Below are 20,029 nucleotides of genomic sequence, written 5' to 3' on the forward strand. Positions count from 1 at the left end.
TCAGTAGTTGTGGCACGCGGGCTCAGTAGTTGTGGTGCATGGGCTTAGTTGCTCCGCAGCATGTGGGATCTTCCTGGACCAGGGCTCGAACCCGTGTCCCCTGCATTGGCAGGTGGATTCTTAACCACTGTGCCACCAGGGAAGCCCCCAAATTAGATTTTAAAAGTAGAGTTAGGGAGGTCAAAATGGTTGACACCATCAACTTCCAATCCATCCCAATGATTAGACTAAACTAAACGTGGTAATCCCAGTCTTAGATTGGTTTAGGACTAGGCCTGCAATCTAGTCTTGGTGGAATGAGGGAAAGTCGGCTGGGGAGCTTCTGGGAATGTTTTTCATCACTATAGAAAAGAGGCACATGGAAAAAACTCAGCCCCCTTCCTCCTTTGGATGCTGTAGTGTCTTGGTCCCCTACTACCATAAGGTCAAAGCCAGCACAGACAGGAGGACAGAGACCATGGGAATTGTGGAATAATAAAACCAACCCTGATGAATATGCCTAAAGCTGCCTTATGTCTTAAATTTTATTATGGGAATGAACACATTGCAGCCAAGGGCATCCTAAGTGATTCAGGGGTGGTTTCAGAAGATGACAGTATATTTTTGTAATTGTAAGTGACTAACATAGAGTGAAATCTGAAGCTGACAAGCAGAAGATGAGAATGGTTTTATACAAACCTCCCATGAGTCTTACGGGAGGGAAATTTTTGGCTTGATGAGGTAAGAGGAATGGACTAGGAACAGCAATGGTCTGGGATGCTAAAAGACATTGTTACATATTTCATAATAAAAATAATATATTCATTTGATCAACTAGTGAATGCCCATAAAATACCAGAATTGTGCCTTGGGCTGGGGACACATAGTAAGCAAAACTATGTCTGCCCCAACAAAGCTTTGAGTCTAATCAAATAATCATTAATCAAATAATCAAATAATCACACAAACAAATATAAAATTACATCTGTTACAAATAAAAGGACATCTGTCACAAAAGAGAGGTTGAGATTTCTAGGTCAAGATGGGAAAATGCACAAACTACAACTCATTTCCCCCTATTCCAAATGAAGATAAATGTTACATAAAAATTATAAATAAAAATATTTAAAACTACACAGAGAAGGAGAGAGAGAGAGAGAGAGAGAGAGAGAGAGAGAGAGAGAGAGAGAGAGAGGTCTTAAGGAACGAAAAACAGAGAAGGAACCCATGGTGTTTAGTAGGAACCTAAGTCAGGAAGCCAAGAGGACCCAGATGAAATGCAGGCCTTGGGGCTGGGGTTTTGGTGCCCTGTGGTGAGGGAAGCTGAAACCATTAGACTCAAATGCTGTTCTGAGCCAGAACTGGATTCACCCTGTAAAACTGAACACTGGGAATAGGTGGCTCATGTATGAACTGGGACTGAAGGATCTCCACACATGTGCCCAAGTTGATGAACAGAAGCTAGGCATTTTTCCATAGCCTTAAACCAGAAGCCTCTATCTATACCTCATATAATGCAGGGCCCATTTTGCATTATTCTAGTTGTTCAAAACTTCAGAGTGGGAAGAAGGAAAGCAGGAGGTGTGACATAGCCATTGCGGAGAGTAGGTAAGTAAATTACAATTTTATATCTGAACCATTGTGACCTATTGCGTAACTTCCTCTTGCAGCACTGGGTGCAGACATGGAAAGAACAGGTAACTGGATTCATCTAGGATCAGGGATTTACCAGACCAAGGTGATGAACAAAACAGAAGTAAAAGAGAATTCTGGCTACAGGAAGGGGTGTTTTTGAAATCATGAGCCTTAGACTCTAAACCTGAAATAAAGAGGGAAATGAAGAAAAAAGAAGCTAGAAGAGTTGTTGGATTACATGTTTTGAAAAGAGGAAGAAAATTCTAGTAGGAGAATAAGCAACTGTCAGGGAAGGAGATTTTGGTTACAGATAATGATGTATGAAGTAGTGATTTTGTAAATGGATCAATTAGAAGTACTAGTAACGTGAGAGCACATGGCAGAAGTGTAGAGGAGGAAGAAATCAGAGTTAATAGCACAGAATGGGTCATCTATGCTATTATCATCCATAGGTTACAGGAAAAGATGGGAGGAACTGAGATGAGAAAATTAGGCAGGTGCCAATATTTTTTATTTTTTATTTTTATTTTTTTTGCGGTATGCGGGCCTCTCACTGTTGTGGCCTCTCCCCTTGCGGAGCACAGGTTCCGGACGCGCAGGCCCAGCGGCCATGGCTCACGGGCCCAGCCACTCCGCGGCATGTGGGATCCTCCCAGACCGGGGCATGAACCCGTGTCCCCTGCATCGGCAGGCAGACTCTCAACCACTGCGCCACCAGGGAAGCCCAGGTGCCAATATTTTAGATGAATGGCAGGGGAAATGACTGGGAAAGTTGGTGTATGACAGCAAGCAATAGGATAGAGGGTAATAAAATGGATTAAGTCTCAGTGGAGAGGGTTTTTACAAGACAGTGGCGAAATGGAGGTGGCAGTGGTAAGCTAGGAAGACACCAGCCCTACCTTCTTGTCCTAAGGTATATAGGGTTTGTGAAAGTAAACAGCCACAGCCACCTATGAGAGCTTCAGGTATTCTCAGCAAAGAGCCATATTTCATGAAAGGCAAGGAAGCTGAGAGAATATTCAGGCAACAGGTTGAAAATATGAGGAAAAGTATCACTGGCTATGGAGCAGCAGTTCTAGAGAGAAGAGCAAAAGAGTTTGGGAGGCGAGGAAATGTAGAGTGGCTAGTTGAAGAGGAAGGAAGCAGCAAGCATGATGGGAACTTCACTCATGCTTTGACTGATTAAAAAGGAAGATGAAGCATGGGGGGTCTGATCTCAGTAGTCTCTCTGAGAAAGGTAGTCAATGGACCTGGTAGCCAGACTTAACTCACTGGACTGAGATGATGGTGGATCCAGAACCTACAGACAAAAGCAGCTACTAGATGAGCTTCCACTTATTGCATGAATATTATACACCAAGTATCTATTGCTTGTATCTATTTCATTTAAAGCTGGCAACAGCCTTGTGAGTTAAGTGTCATTATTCTAAATTTACAAATGAAGAAACAGAGACTTAGACGAATGTGGCAAAGCTAAAATCCAAAGTTTAACAGAGGTTTCCACCAGTGGCTCATGAACTGTAACAGGCCAAAAACATACTGTGAATGTTTCATTTGGCCCACATGTTTTCCAAAAATATATATATAGCTGGGCTTCCCTGGTGGTGCAGTGTTTGAGAGTCCGCCTGCCAATGCAGGGGACACAGGTTCGTGCCCCAGTCCGGGAAGATCCCACATGCCATGGAGCGGCTAGGCCCGTGAGCCATGGCCTCTGAGCCTGCGCGTCCGGAGCCTGTGCTCCGCAACGGGAGAGGCCACAGCAGTGAGAGGCCCGTGTACCGCAAAAAAAAATTAAAAAAAAAAAAAAAAAAAAAATATATATATATATATATATAGCTATAAAGGAGTTGATTATCTAGATCACCTTACTTGTTTTTAGTGTTACCGGATTACTCCTGTGGGCATCTAAATTTGCTAACCTTATTTAGACGAGATGTATCTGACTCCATATTTTGCCAAGTAGTTAAAAAGTATTTAACAAGAAAAGGCAGCTTCTATTTCTGGCCATGATAGAGTAAACCACCCTAAACAACTCTAAAATTGGACAAAATATACAAGGCAACTACTTTCAGATATTGAACCACAAGCAATACAGGATCATGATCCTCAAGAGAAGGAAAATACACGAGATGAACAATATTCTCCATAGATTGCTGCCTGGGGACAATTTCCAGATGACTGAGTAGGAAGGTGAAGCCCAAGCAGAGCACGAAGTCTTACTGAGCTAATGAAGCAGGAGTCGGAGTTCAGAGCTACTGAAGCAGCTGGAATTTGTGCTTCATCGTTCAAGAGAAGAAGTAATGCACAGAGGAGAGGTTCCAAAATCTGCATGGGGTGCCCAGTGGGTTACTGGACAAGGCTGGGCTATATTCACAGGATAAGGTAACACAAGGCCAGCAAAGAGTAGATGATGCAGGACTGAGAGCTGACAGGAGACAAGAGAGATCAATGGAGCTGAGAGATGGTGGATTTCTACGCCAGCCACTGTTAAGGCTCATAGAGAACTCCATAAATGTCATGTCTTAGGAACAGGACCATGACCATGTAAAAGCCACATCCTACAAATAAGGAGAGCAAAGGCTCAAAAATATTTGAAGACATAATGGCTGAAAATTCCTAAAACTGGTTATAAACAAAAACCTACAGATCCAGGAAGCATAGCAAACCCCAAGTAGCATAAACTAAACGAAAAGCAAAATCAAGCCTAGGTATATTACAGTCAAACTACTAAAGAGAAAAATTTTAAAGGAGCTATAAAACAAAAAAGGACCTTAAATACAGAAAAACAAGGATAAAAATGATGTCTGATTGTCTATCACAAACAATGGAGAATAGGACACAAGGGAATGTGTTCTTTAAAACAACAAAGAAAAAAGGTCTACCTAAAATTCTTTAACCAGTGAATATATCTTCTAAAAATGAGAATGAAATACAGACATTTTTGGATAAAGGAAAGTTAAGAGAATTTGTACCCAGCAGGCTTGCATTATAAGAAATGCTAGAGGAAGCTCTTTAGACTGAAGGAAATGACATATCAGAGGAAGAGCTTTGTTGACACAAAACGAATAAATAACACCGGAAGTGGTAAATAGCTGAATAAATACAAAGGCTAGCAGTTTTGTTCTTCCTTAATTTCTGTGAAACACAATTAACAATTTAAAGCAAAAATAATGGCATTGTGTTGTGAGGTTTATATCATATGCAAAAGCAGAATATAAGACAACAAGAGCACAAAGGATGGGGATAAGTGGAATTATTTTGTAAAAAAAGCAACTCATTTTCAATTCTACCAAAAATACATAAAATACTTAGGAATACATTTTATAAAAGAAGTTCAAGATTTGACCACTGGAAACTACAGTAAATCACTGAAATAAGTTAAAGCTCTAAATAAATGGAAAGACATTCTATGTTCATGGATTGGAAGACAATATTATTAAGTATAAATTATCAACAAATTGATCTATAGATTCAATGAAATCCCTAACAAAAGCCCAGCTGACTTTTATTTTTGCAGAAATTAACAAGCTGATTGTATGAAAATTCTAAGAATCCAGAAGAGCCAAAACAATTTTATAAAAGAAGTACAAAGTTAGAGGACCCACAATTCCCAATTTTAAAACTTACTAAAAAGCTATAGTAATCAAGATTATACGGTACTTGCATATGGATAGACATACATATCAATAGAATAGAATTGAGAATCTAAAAATAAACTCATACATTTATGGTCAATTGTGTTTTGATGAGTGCCAAGACAATACAATGTGAAAAAATAGACTTTTCAATAAATATTGCTACTACAATTGTATATACATGCAAAAGAATGAATTTGGAATCAATGAATCTACTTCATACCACATCACTAATCAACTCAAAACAGATCAAAGACTTAAGTATAAAGAGCTAAAACTATAAACTCTTAGGAGAAAGCATAGCACAAGCCTTCATGACTTGGATTAGGCTGTTTTCTTTGATATGACACCAAAATCTCAAACAACAAAAACAAAATAGATAAATTGGACTTCATAAAAACTTTAAACATATGTGCTTCAAAAGACACTAGGAAGAAAGTGAAAAAATTCACAGAATGTGAGAAAATATTTGCAAATCATATACCTGATCAGGGACTTGTATCCACAGTATATAAAGCACTCTTACAACTCAACAAATAACCTGACTAAAATATGGGCAAAGGATTTGAACAGACATTTCTCCAAAGAAAACATACAAATGTGCCAATAAGCACACTGAAATATGCTCAACATCACTAGCCATAGGGAAATGCCAGTAAAAACCACATTGAGCTACCACCTCACACCCAATAGGATGGCTATATTTTTTTCTAAAAAATAGACAATAACAAGCCTTGGTGAGGATGGGGAAAAATCAGGACCCTTGTATATTGCTGGTGGAACTGTAAAATGGTATAGCCACTTTAGAAAACAGTTTGGCAGTTCTTCAAAAATTTAAACACAGAGTAACCATAACCATACGACCCAGCAATTCCACTGCTAGGTAAATACCAAGAAAATCGAAAATATATGTTCACCCAAAAACTTGTACACAACGTTCATAGCAGAATTAGTCATAATAGCCAAAAAGTGGAAATCATCCAAAGTCTATCAACTGATGAATGGATAAACAAAATGTGGTCTGTCTGTGCAATGGAATATTATTCAGCCATAAAAAAGAATGAAGTACTGACACATGCTTCAACATGGATGAACCTTGAAAACAATATGCTAAGTGAAAGAAGACAGATACAAAAAGCCATGTATTATAGGCTTCTATATATGAAATATCCAGAACAGGCAAATCTATAGAGACAGAAAGCAGGTTAGTGATTGTCAGGGCCTTGGAGGAGGCAGAATGGGGAGTGACTGATAATGGTTAGGGAGTTTCAGGAAGATGAAAATGTTCTGGAAGTGGATATTGGTGACATTTGCACACTCTCTGAATTTATTAAAATCCACTAAATTATACACTTTAAAAGGGGTGAATTTAATGGTATTTGAATTATATCTCAATTTTAAAACTTGAAGAACTCTGTAGAAAGACATAAAACAATGGCTGTCTTATTTGGGACAGGAAAACTGACAAAATTAAACTATAAGTTTTGTGCAGTTCCAATCAAAATCTTAACAGGACTTTTTTTTCACTTGACGAAATAATTGTAAATTTCATTTGGGAAATGAAAGAAGCATAAGGAAAAAATCTGGAAAATATAAAACTTAAGTTCATTGAGGTTGTTGAATTAGTTCTCCTGGATATTATGTTGTGTGTGTTGAAATGCTACAATGTTTAAAAGCATATTCAGTGAGGTATTGTTCAATTTTTAATTTTTAAAATAATGCAAATATATTACATTTAAATAACACTAAATCAAGCAAAATAAAAAATAAATTAAAATTATGCATCCCCTTCTCCAATGCTAGTTTATTCTATTTCAAACTGAAAATCCCTCTTCTATCAATATATCCTCCTATGCATAATTTCAAGTCACTTTTTTAGCCTTGTTGATTTTCTCTGAATATAGATTAATTTATGAATAGCCTCCCTAGAGTTTGGCACGTAACCTGAATATATTTGATATGGAATGATTGGCACAAAATAAAGGTTTGTTGGTTAATATGGTTACTTCTTAACATTAATGTATCCTAAAATCATATTAGCCCTTTAGGGCAGCTAATTTACAATGTTAACTGATATTGAGTCAGTGACTAGTGACTGAAGCCCTATGAGCTGTTCATAATCAGTGCTGCTAAGCCAAAACTCTCTTTATCATCCTGTCCCTTGTGCAGTACTATCTGGAATAGAGAATGTGACCTTACCTTTATTTCCATCGAATTTCACTTTAATCTAATTGTCCCAGTCCTTTGTGTTTGATGTAATCATTCAAGGTATCCATGAACTCAGCCAACTCCATGGAATCTGAAAATTTGTAAAGAACAATCCTAGATTATTATCTAAGTCACTGATGAAAATGATTATCAGGGTATCTTGGGGGACACAGGCTGCAGAAAATATGAAAATCTCCATATACATTAATTAGTTCCCATCATGTTTCTGGCATTTAGCCCAAAGGTGCTCAGATCTTAGTATATTTAAGAGTCACCTGGGTAGCTTGTAAATTTCCTGGACTCACTTCTAGAGATTTTGATTCATTAGGTTCAGAATGAGGTTCAACAACTGGCAATTAAACCTAACATCCACAGAACTCACTTTTAGATTTACCTAAAACTGTATTTTTCTCTCTTGGTGATAAGCACACTGAAGAGGTCATGTCATACTCCTTTTGCTGAAGGCAAGATGCAATGCCTACTGCATTCACTTCACCCACCAGTCTGGCTCCCTGTCAAAGAGAATGGAATTAATATGCAACAAAATCCAAGTTATTTTCTTATAAACAATGTTGCCTATGTGCTCACAAATCATTTTTTAATAATCAGTCCTAGAAGCTTACTTATATGCATTTTTATTCAATTAACAAGTATTTGGGGGGGCTAGTATATGCTAAATATTATGCTAGCTACACTCCCACCAGTGGTATGAGTTTTTCATTGTACCCATGTTCACAACGGGTCTTACAATTCTTCATTGTACTTAGTTTGACAAGATAGAATAAAAATTTGTGTTATATTTGATTATCTTCCATAATGAAATTGAAAACTTCTCCATATTTTTCTTGACCATTGCAAATTCCCTACTGATTCCCACCTATCAATTGCTGCATTTATTTTTTTCCTAATAAACATGTAAGTTATCACTGTTATTTTTAATCTGTTATGTGGGTTGCAAATAGTTTTGTTTCTCTGTTTGTTCTCAGTTTGTTTTCTTTTAACCTTTTTTTAATATAAATTTATTTATTTATTTATTTATTTTTGGCTGTGTTGGGTCTTAGTTGCTATGCATGGGCTTTCCCTAGTTGAGGCGAGCGGGGACTACTCTTCGTTGCAATGCGCAGGCTTCTCATTGTGGTGGCTTCTCTTGCTGCCGAGCACGGGCTCTAGGCACGCAGGCTTCAGTAGTTGCAGCACGTGGGCTCAGCAGTTGTGGCTTGCAGGCTCTAGAGCACAGGCTCAGTAGTTGTGGCACACGGGCTTAGATGCTGCACAGCATGTGGGATCTTCCCGGACCAGGGATCCGACCCATGTCCCCTGCATTGGTAGGCGGATTCTTAACCACTGAGCCACCAGGGAAGTCCCTCTTTTAACCTTTTTATGACTTTTTCCTTTTATAGCAAGTATGTTTCTATTTGTTATGCAGACAAAGCTAACAATCATTTTATTGTAGTTTCTGCTACTGTGTGAGACCATGTTTTAAGTCTTCCTCCAAGATTATGTAAATATTGAATTATATTATCTTCTGAATCTTCTATTTTTTATATAGTTAAATTTTTGATATCTTTGTATCTTTTAATCTGTTATATATTTCCATAATTCCTTTAAATATAATCCTTCAAAAATCTGAATCAAGGATATTAATAACATTATTGTTTAAATACTAAAAATTGAGGGACTGCCTGGATGTATCATAAGATGAGACTAGTTAATTATGTAGAGCATACATAAGATAGAATGCTGTGGTAAATGAGATTTTGCTCTAGGCAGATATATTCTGACTTGAAAATATTCAAATTTAATGTTAAGTGAAACAAAGTAGGAGTAGACCTAGAAACACACACATATATACATACTCATCAAGTTTGAAGCTAAAACTATATACTGTGTTGAGCTGTAATAACTTTGAGCAAAATAAGAAAATATGATACAGTATAAAGTAGAAACTATTTGGTTTTAGGTGACCTGCATACTATTTGGAAGTTGTTTAGAAATTTTTGTTTTCAAATACAACTGTGCTGTCCCTGTGAATCATCAATGCCCAGACCAAGTCAGTAAAACACTTACTGCAAATGAGCACAAGTTTAACTATTTCTATGTTGTCATATGCAAATATAAATATAACACCACATTTTACTGCAATGACAGAGCCAGCATACTTCTTCACTTAAACTCTTACATTTAAATGAATTTCTAATAGTCAATTAAAAACAACTCTGGGATAAGAGTTTCAACAACATGAAAACTGTGTTAGGGGTCCCCAAGGCCACCCCCAGGTTTGATGATTCGCTGGGAGGACTCATAGGACTCAGCAGAAAGCCATACTCATGGCTATGATTTATTACAGCAAAAATATCAAAGCAAAATCGAAGCAAAGGTCAGAGGAAATTATGCAAAGCTTCCAAGAGTGCTCTCCCAGTGGAGTCACACAGGAAGCAGTTAAATCACCAGCAACAAGTTGTGACAACACGTGTAAAATGCTGTCTACCTAGGAAACTCATTAGAAATGCAGCACCCAGGATTTTTACTGGGGGCTGGTCACATAGGCACCCTCTGCCTAGCATGTTCCAAAATTCCAGATTCCCAGAAGGAAAGCAGGTATTCAGCAAAAACCATATTGTTTGCACAAACTGTCTAGGCAGAGTGAGCTGCTCTTATCAGTTCTGGGAATGGTCGAAACCTTCCAGAAATCCAAGTTTCCAGACGCCAGTCAAGGGTCACCTTGCAAGCAGGCATTTCCAAGGACAGCAGTCTGCGGCCTGCTGTGTTAACTCTTTTCTGCACACACATGTTCACTCTTAAGTACAAGTTACCAAGTGTACAGGAATGTGTTAGGCTCATCCACACCCAATTAAATTTAAACAAAGAAAATAAGTGAATTAAGTTCACCCTAAAATTCACTGTTATTGGGCCCACCAATAAATTATTGATGTGACCAACTCAGAAGGGATCAGAAATTAAAATACTACATTTTCCTACCTTTGTAAAACTAAATGTACATTTGTTTTAGACAACGTGGAAAACCTAGAAAAATATTAAACAAGATTCAGTGAAACCCTCAATCCTAGATTACCATTGCTAACTTTTTCATGTATTAACATAGTTGATGCCACACTTAATATTAAATTTTACTTTACTTTATTTTTCATGTCACTAAAAATTCCCAATAAACATTTTTCATAATGAAAAGTATTTTATCTCGTTATAAAATAATTTCTAAAGCCTCTCCCTTTTGTTGGACAGATAGGTGATTTCCTGTCATTAATATTCTTTTTAAACCTCAAAACCTTTCAATGGCTTCCTATTGCTCTTAGAATAAGGGTCAAAATCTTTAATATGGTCACAAGGCCCCAGATGTTCTAGGACAGCGGTCCCCAACCTTTTTGGCACCAGGGACCCATTGCGTGGAAGCCAATTTTTCCACGGACGGTGGGGGGAGGGAGGTGACGGTTCAGGCGGTAATGCCGGCAAAGGGGGCGGGAGACGAAGTTTCGCTTGCTCGCTCACCCGCCCACTGCTCATCTCTTGCTGTATGGCCACTTCCTAAAAGGCTGCAGACTGCTACCAGTCCGGGGGTTGGGGACCCCTGCTCTAGGGCCTCCCTCCTTCCCTCCCTCTGCAAACTCACTCTTTCCCATTCACCCTCTACACTCAGTCACCATGGCCTTCTTTGAATTCCTCAAATCCACTTCATGTTTTACAAATGTGTAGGTAGCCCTACCTTACATACTGCAATTATCACAGTTTTAGTCATGTAATTATTCAAGTACACAAATCTTTAAAATGTCCATCTCTCATAATAGGCGGTAATCCATGAAGGTAGAGAGCATCTCTGTCTTGTTCACGGATGTGTTCCCAGGGCTGAATGTTGTCCCTGGAATGTAAATGTGCAAAGATAATTGTGAAATTAAAGAATAAATGCATAAATAATAGAATTCTACCTTTATGAGAACTCTAAATCAGTATATTTCATAACTTTATTCACTGAATTCCCACATTTATTAAGCTATCGTTAAATTTTTTTTTCTTGTAAAACTTTCATTTCCTTTACACCTCTTCATCTATTATGGTAAATAGTTAAATCTATTTAATTCTGTATACATTTCTTTTTTTTTTTAAGATCTTTATTGGAGTACAATTACCTTACAATGGTGTGTTAGTTTCTGCTTTATAACAAAGTGAATCAGCTATAGGTATACATATATCCCCATATCCCCTCCCTCTTGCATCTCCCTACTACCCTACCTATCCCACCCCTCTAGGTGGTCACCCTCTACGTGGTCACAAAGCACCGAGCTGATCTCCCTGTGCTGTGCGTCTGCTTGCCAATAGCTATATGTTTTACATTTGGTAGTGTATATAAGTCCATGCCACTCTCTCACTTTGTCCCAGCTTACCCTTCCCCCTCCCCGTGTCCTCAAGTCCATTCTCCACATCTGAGTCTTTATTCCTGTCCTGCCCCTAGGTTTTTCAGAAGAATTATTTCTTTTTTAAGATTCCATATACATGTGTTAGCGTACAGTATTTGTTTTTCTCTTTCTGACTTACTTCACTCTGTATGATAAACGCTAGGTCCATCCACCTCACTACAAATAACTCAATTTCATTCCTTTTTATGGCTGAGTAATATTCAATTGTATATATGTGCCACATCTTCTTTATCCATTTATCTGTTGATGGACACTTAGGTTGCTTCCATGTCCTGGCCATTGTAAATAGAGCTGCAATGAACATTGTGGTACATGACTCTTTTTGAATTAGGGTATATGCACAGCACTGGGATTGCTGGGTCATATGGTAGTTCTATTTTTAGTTTTATAAGGAACCTCCATACTGTTCTCCATACTGGCTGTATCAATTTACATTCCCACCAACAGTGCAAGAGGGTTCCCCTTTCTCCACACCCTCTCCAGCATTTACTGTTTGTAAATTTTTTGATGATAGCCATTCTGACTGGTGTGAGGTGATACCTCACTGTAGTTTTGATTTGCATTTCTCTAACGATGAGTGATGTTGAGCAAGGAATGCAAGAGATTCCTGTGCATTAATTTTGTATACTGCTACTTTACCGAATTCATTGATTAGCTCTAGTAGTTTTCTGGTAGCATCTTTAGGATTCTCTATGTATAGTATCATGTCATCTGCAAACAGTGACAGCTTTACTTCTTTTCTGATTTGGATTCCCTTTATTTCCCTTTCTTCTCTGATTGCTGTGGCTGAAACTTTCAAAACTATGTTGAATAATAGCGCTGACAGCCGACAACCTTGTCTTGTTCCTGATCTTAGAGGAAATGCTTTCAGTTTTTCACCATTGAGAACGATGTTGGCTGTGGGTTTCTCATATATGGCCTTTATGATGTTGAGGTAAGTTCCCTCTAGGCCTACCTTCTGGAGAGTTTTTATCATAAATGGGTGTTGAATTTTGTTGAAAGCTTTTTCTGCATCTATTGACATGATTATATGGTTTTTCTCCTTCAATTTGTTAATATGCTGTATCACACTGATTGATTTGCATATATTGAAGAATCCTTGCATTCCTGGGATAAACCCACTTGATCATGGTGTATGATCCTTTTAATGTTCAGTTGGATTCTGTTTGCTAGTATTTTGTTCAGGATTATTGCATCTATGTTCATCAGTGATATTGGCCTGTAGTTTTATTTTCTTGTGACATCTTTGCCTGGTTTTGGTATCAGGGTGATGGTGGCCTTGTAGAATGAGTTTGGGAGTGTTCCTCCCTCTGCTATATTTTGGAAGAGTTTGAGAAAGATAGGTGTTAGCTCTTCCCAAATTGTTTGATAGAATTTGCCTGTGAAGCCATGTGGTCCTGGGCTTTTGTTTGTTGCAAGATTATTAATCAGAGTTTCAATTTCAGTGCTTGTGATTGGTCTGTTTATATTTTCTGTTTCTTCCTGGCTCAGTCTAGGAAGGTTGTGCTTTTCTAAGAATTTGTCCATTTCTTCCAGGTTGTCCATGTTATTGGCATAGAGTTGCTTGCAGTAATCTCTCATATTCCTTTGGGTTTCTTCAGGGTCAGTTGTTACTTCTCCTTTTTCATTTCTAATTCTAATGATTTGAGTCTTCACTCTTTTTTCTTGATGAATCTGGCTAATGGTTTATCAATTTTGTTTATCTTCTCAAAGAACCAGCTTTTAGTTTTATTGATCTTTGCTATCGTTTCCTTCATTTCTTTTTCATTACTTCTGATCTGATGTTTACGATTTCTTTCCTTCTGCTAACTTTGGGTTTTTAAAAAAATTCTTCTTCCTCTAATTGCTTTAGGTGTAAGGTTAGGTTGTTTATTTGAGAGGTTTCTTGTTTCTTGAGGTAGGATTGTACTGCTATAAACTTCCCTCTTAAAACTGCTTTTGCTGCATCCCATAGGTTTTGGGTCGTCGTGTTTTCATTGTCATTTGTGTCTAGGTATTTTTTGATTTCCTCTTTGATTTCTTCAGTGATCTCTTGGTTATTTAGTACTGAATTGTTTAGCCTCCATGTGTTTGTATTTTTTACAGATCTTTTCCTGTAATTGATATCTAGTCTCACAGCATTGTGGTTGGAAAAGATACTTGATAGGATTTCAGTTTTCTTAAATTTACCAAGGCTTGATTTGTGACCCAAGATATGATCTATCCTGGAGAATGTCCCATGAGCACTTGAGAAGAAAGTGTATTCTGCTGTTTTTGGATGGAATGTCCTATAAATATCAATTAAGTACATGTTGTTTAATGCATTATTTAAAGCTTGTGTTTCCTTATTTATTTTCATTTTGGATGATCTGTCCATTGGTGAAAGTGGGGTGTTAAAGTCCCCTACTATGACTGTGTTACTGTCGATCTCCCGTTTTATGGTTGTTAGCATTTGCCTTATGTATTGAGGTGCTCCTATGTTGGGTGCATAAATATTTACAATTGTTATATCTTCTTCTGGATTGACCACTTAATCATTCTGTAGTGTCCTTCTTTGTCTCTTGTAATAGCCTTTATTTTAAAGTCTATTTTGTCTGCTGCGAGAATTGCTGCTCCAGCTTTCTTTTGATTTCCATTTGCATGGAATATCTTTTTCCATCCCCTCATGTTCAGTCTGCATGTGTCCCTAGGTCTGAAGTGGGTCTCTTGTAGACATCATATATAAAGGTCTTGTTTTTGCATCCATTCAGCCAGTCTGTGTCTTCTGGTTGGAGCATTTAATCTGTTTACATTTAAGGTATTTATCAATATGTATGTTCCTATTACCATTTTCTTGTTTGGGGTTTGTTATTGTATGACTTTTCCTTCTCTTGTGTTTCCTCCCTAGAGAAGTTCCTTTAGCATTTGTTGTAAAGCTGGTTTTGTGGTGCTGAATTCTCTTAGCTTTTGTTTGTCTATAAAAGTTTTGATTTCTCTGTCAAATATGAATGAGATCTTTGCTGGGTAGAGTAATCTTGGTTGTAAGTTTTTCCCTTTCATCACTTTAAATATGTCCTGCCACTCCCTTCTGGCTTGCAGAGTTTCTGCTGAAAGATCAGCTGTTAACCTTATGGGGATTTCCTCGCGTGTTATTTGTTGTTTTTCCCTTGCTGCTTGTAATATTTTTTCTTTGTATTTAATATTTGGTAGTTTGATTAATATGTGTCTTGGAGTGTTTCTCCTTGGGTTTATCCTGTATGGGACTCTCTGCACTTCCTGACTTGGTTATTTCCTTTCCCATATTAGGGAAGTTTTCAACTATAATATCTTCAAATATTTTCTCACTCCCTTTCTTTTTCTCTTCTTCTTCTAGGACCCCTATAATTCAAACGTTGGTGTGTTTAATGTTGTCCCAGAGGTCTCTGAGACTGTCCTCAAGTTTTTTCATTCTCTTTTCTTTATTCTTCTCTGCAGTAGTTATTTCCACTATTTTAACTTCCAGGTCACTTATCCGTTCTTCTGCCTCAGTCATTCTGCTATTGATTCCTTCTAGAGAATTTTTAATTTCATTTATTGTGTTGTTCTTCATTGTTTGTTTGCTCTTTAGTTCTTCTAGGTCCTTGTTAAATGTTTCTTGTATTTTCTCCATTCTATTTCCAAGATGTTGGATCATCTTTACTATCATTACTCTGAATTCTTTTAAAGGTAGACTGCCTATTTCCTCTTCATTTGTTTGGTCTGGTGGGTTTTTACCTTGCTCCTTCATCTGCTGTGTGTTTCTCTGTCTTCTCATTTTGCTTAACTTACTGTGTGTGGGGTCTCCTTTTGTCTCTGTTTTTTCTTTGGCCCTACCCAGGTACATGGGGAGTTTCTTGCCTTTTGGAAGGTCTGAGGTCTTCTGCCAGCATTCAGTGGGTGTTCTATAGGAGCAGTTCCACATGTAGATGTATTTCTGATGTATTTGTGGGGAGGAAGGTGATCTCCATGTCTTATTCCTCCGCCATCTTGAAGGTCTCCCCTATACATTTATCTTTAACTCAGAATTTTTTCTCAACTATTTTATTAGTTCTAGTTATTTTTAGATTTATTCTTTGGTGTTTTCTCCAAATCACAATGACTATGACTTATGATACTTTGAGTAACACTGTTATATTTTATCATATATTATTCTCATATTCACTCTGTTATATTTCAACTTTGAATCAATACTTACACAGGTTTTTTTTTTACTTTCCTTGATGATGGTGTTTTGCTTAATGTTTGCTTAATGATTTTTAAAAATCAATCTCTATGTCTTTTAGTATCAGCTCTTTGGAATTTTTATAGGCTTAATTATAGATAAAGGTGTTCACCTACAGATTTTTGTTTGTTTTTAATTGGGGTGTTGGGCTAAAAGTGATTGACGGAAGGTGAGATTTCCCTTTGCTGGGTTGTGAAGGAATTGAAAGCCACGGACTCTTATAGGGCACAAGGTCAAAGACACCCCATTTGGAGAACGTGAACAGTTCCTACAACTTGGTAATCGGGCAGGGGAAACAAGACAGATGCCCTGAAGGGTCCTGGGAATGGGGAATAGGTTTTGGTTTTGAATCCCAGAAGTACTCACATCTAATACCCAGTATTTTCTTTTCTATACTGAATCTCCTTTTGTTATCTGGTACTGTTAGTAGAGTTTTGTTCACTGTTACAGCCTGATCTTAGCTGAGCTCTGGGTATTCATTGATGGTCTTATGTCCATATTCAGGTTGAAGGTATACAGGTGAGTTGCAGTGCCCTTAGGAACCAGTTAAGAAATAATTAAAAATTGTTATGCAAAGATTAGAGATGCAGACCAGAAGGAGGTCACTGCCCCAAGTATGCAGTGAAATCCAGGACTGATCTAGGAAACACTCGAGCATTCTATATGGAGTCCCAGAGACCTTAGGGAGGGGAAAATGGGAAAAGCCTAACTTTCCTGTGGTCAAACATAATGAGGGCTCAGATCCTTTCATTTAGAATTAAAGGGAGGGCCTCCCTGGTGGCGCAGTGGTTGAGAGTCCGCCTGCCGATGCAGGGGATACGGGTTCGTGCCCCGGTCTGGGAGGATCCCATATGCCGCGGAGCGGCTGGGCCCGTGAGCCATGGCCGCTGGGCCTGCGCATCCGGAGCCTGTGCTCCGCAACGGGAGAGGCCACAACAGTGAGAGGCCCGCATACCGCAAAAAGAAAAAAAAAAAAAAAAAAAAAAAAAAAAAAAAAGAATTAAAGGGAAGTGCTACTTCTGACAACTGCAGAGGTCAGCAACCTCTGGGTTACAAACCAATAAATTATTTTAATAGGCAGTCAATGAGACAGAAACTACTTTTCCAGATGCTTTTGTGTGTTCCTGCTGCAGAGCTATGATTACTGTTCTAAAGCTCTATTTCAAAATACATGATATTAATAATTTTGTTTTCAAAAAAACACTGAATATAGATGAAGGTACAATAAATGTGGCATCTTCATATATGGGAATGTGAATAAAAAGCCACAAAAAACTTGTGTAATTAAACCTAGAAATTCTGCTTAAGGAAAATATGTTAAAAATAATAATTCACAAATATAAGGGAAGGGCCAAAAAAGGGTAAAAAGAAAAATAAATTCAGTTTCACAAAAACACCTTAAAACTCTAGGTGAAAAGCAAAATGTTTTGAGACTCATGGATAGAGATAATATTGATTAAAATGATAAGGAAAATATATATTATCTATACCATTAGCATAAAAGTTTTGGACTCACGTAGGAAATTAGAGAGATATGTGAAATAGACAGCAGCATGAGTGCAAAATGGCAAACAATATTTTAAGCAATGAAAAGGATTAAAATATTTAAAATATTAATTTACAAAAGAACAGCAGTATATTTGCTACAAAATCGGCTCCACATGGCTTAAGAGTTCCTGGTAGAATGGACAGTAGCCAACCTCAAGTGATTATTAGGGTTTGTGATGGCCAGTCACCCACAGATTCCCATTTTCATCTTGATTCAGCCACATTGCAAGTTTTTAAGGAGGGTCACCAAAAAAAGGATGCTGTTGTAGAATAGTTAAATAATAAACCTCAAGAAGGAAAAAAAATGGTACTCTAATATTGAGCAACCACATATATATATATATATATATATATTTTTTTTTTTTTTTTTTTTTTTTTTTGCGGTACGCGGGCCTCTCACTGTTGTGGCCTCTCCCATTGCGGAGCACAGGCTCCGGACACGCAGGTTCAGGGGCCATCGCTCACGGGCCCAGCCGCTCCGCGGCATGTGGGATATTCCCGGACCGCGGCATGAACCCGTGTCCCCTGCACCTACAGGTGGACTCTCAACCACTGCACCACCAGGGAAGCCCCCACATATATTTTTTAACATATTTATTGGAGTATAATTGTTTACATTGTTGTGTTAGTTTCTGCTGTATAACAAAGTGAATCAGCTATACATACACATATATCCCCATATCTCCTCCCTCTTGTGTCTCCCTCCCACCCTCCCTATCCCACCCCTCTAAGTGGTCACAAAGCACTGAGCTGATCTCCCTGTGCTATGTGGCTGCTTCCCACTAGCTATCTATTTTACATTTGCTAGTGTATATATGTCAATGCTACTCTCTCACTTCATCCCAGCTTACCCTTCCCCCTCCCCGTGTCCCCAGGCCCATTCTCTACATCTGCGTCTTTATTCCTGTTCTGCAACCACATATATTTTTAACCCTATTATCTCCAATTTATTTTTTCTTCCAACTTTATTGAAGAATAACTGAAAAATATAATTGTAACTATTTAAAGTGTACAACATGATGATTTGATATTGTGATTTGCCATTGTGAAATGATTACCAAAATCAAGGTAATTAATACATCTCTTACCTCACATGGTTAACTCGTGTGTGTGTGTGTGTGTGTGTGGTGAGAGTGCTTAAGATCTACTCAGCATATTCAAGTATACAACAGATCCTCAGAACTTATTCATTTTACAGCTGAAAGTTTGTACCCTTTCACCTACATCTCCCTATTTCCCCCTATCCGCAGCCCCTGGCAACCACCATTCTATTGTCTGTTTCTATGAAATAAGCTTTTTTTTTTTTTTTAAGATTCCACATATAAGTGATACCATACAGTATTTGTCTTTCTCTATCCAACTAATTTCATTTAGCGTATGCCCTCCAGGTTCACCTGTGTTGTCACAAATGGCAGAATTTCCTTCATTTTTAAGGCTGGATAATATTCCATTGCATGTGTATACAACATTTTCCATATCCATTCCTCTGCCAAAGGACATTTTGGTTGTTTCCATATCTCAGCTATTGTGAATAATGCTGTAATAAATATGGGAGTGCAGATATCTCTTTAAGATTGTGATTTCATCTCCTTCAGCTATATACCCAGGAGTGGGATTGCTGGATGATCAAATGGTAGAATGGTAGTTCTATTTTTAATTTTTGAGGAACCTCCACACTGTTTTCCAAAATGGCTGCACCAATTTACATTCCACTCACTGAAGGGTCCCCTTTCCTCCACATCCTTGCCAACATTTGTTATCTCTTGCCTTTTTGTAATAACCATTCTACCACACGAGAGGTGATATCTCATTGAACCACATACATTTTAAAATAAACTTTTGCAACAACTAAGGGACCTGTGGGCACAAACTTAAAATTGAATTATGCTAAGTGGTCAGATCACCCCTCTGTCAGTGTGAAGGAATATTATAGCAGTAGAGAAGTAGTCAGAAAACATCAGAATCTGGAATTTCACCAATTCATGACAACCACAGAACATCACAAAGTCTTCTCTGGAAAAAAAAGTAGAGAAAAGGGAGGATATTCTGTCTTTACCAGATTCCAGTCCATCCCTTTCCATTCATTGTCCAGAGCCTACCATCTGTGAATTTAAACTCCACCCTCTCTTTCCAGTCTTCTCAGTCAAGTGTTCTGTAGCAAGTGAATGATAGTAAAACCTAGCATATGTCTCCTTGTTAGTAATTAAAGTGGCATAAACAGAATTGCCCTACATTATTCAGCACATGTTTTCCTTTCTCTTCATGCCCAGGGACAACAGATAATTTGACTCTACAGGTAGCTAATCTTTCATGTGCCTTCAAAGAGATATTATTTAGGTGTATATGCAACCCTGCTGAATGCTGAGTCTGGAGGACCTCAGCCTCTCCTGCATTCT

Source organism: Mesoplodon bidens (assembly GCF_964165515.1).
Source record: "Mesoplodon bidens genome assembly, chromosome: 6".
Lineage (NCBI taxonomy): Eukaryota > Metazoa > Chordata > Mammalia > Artiodactyla > Ziphiidae > Mesoplodon > Mesoplodon bidens.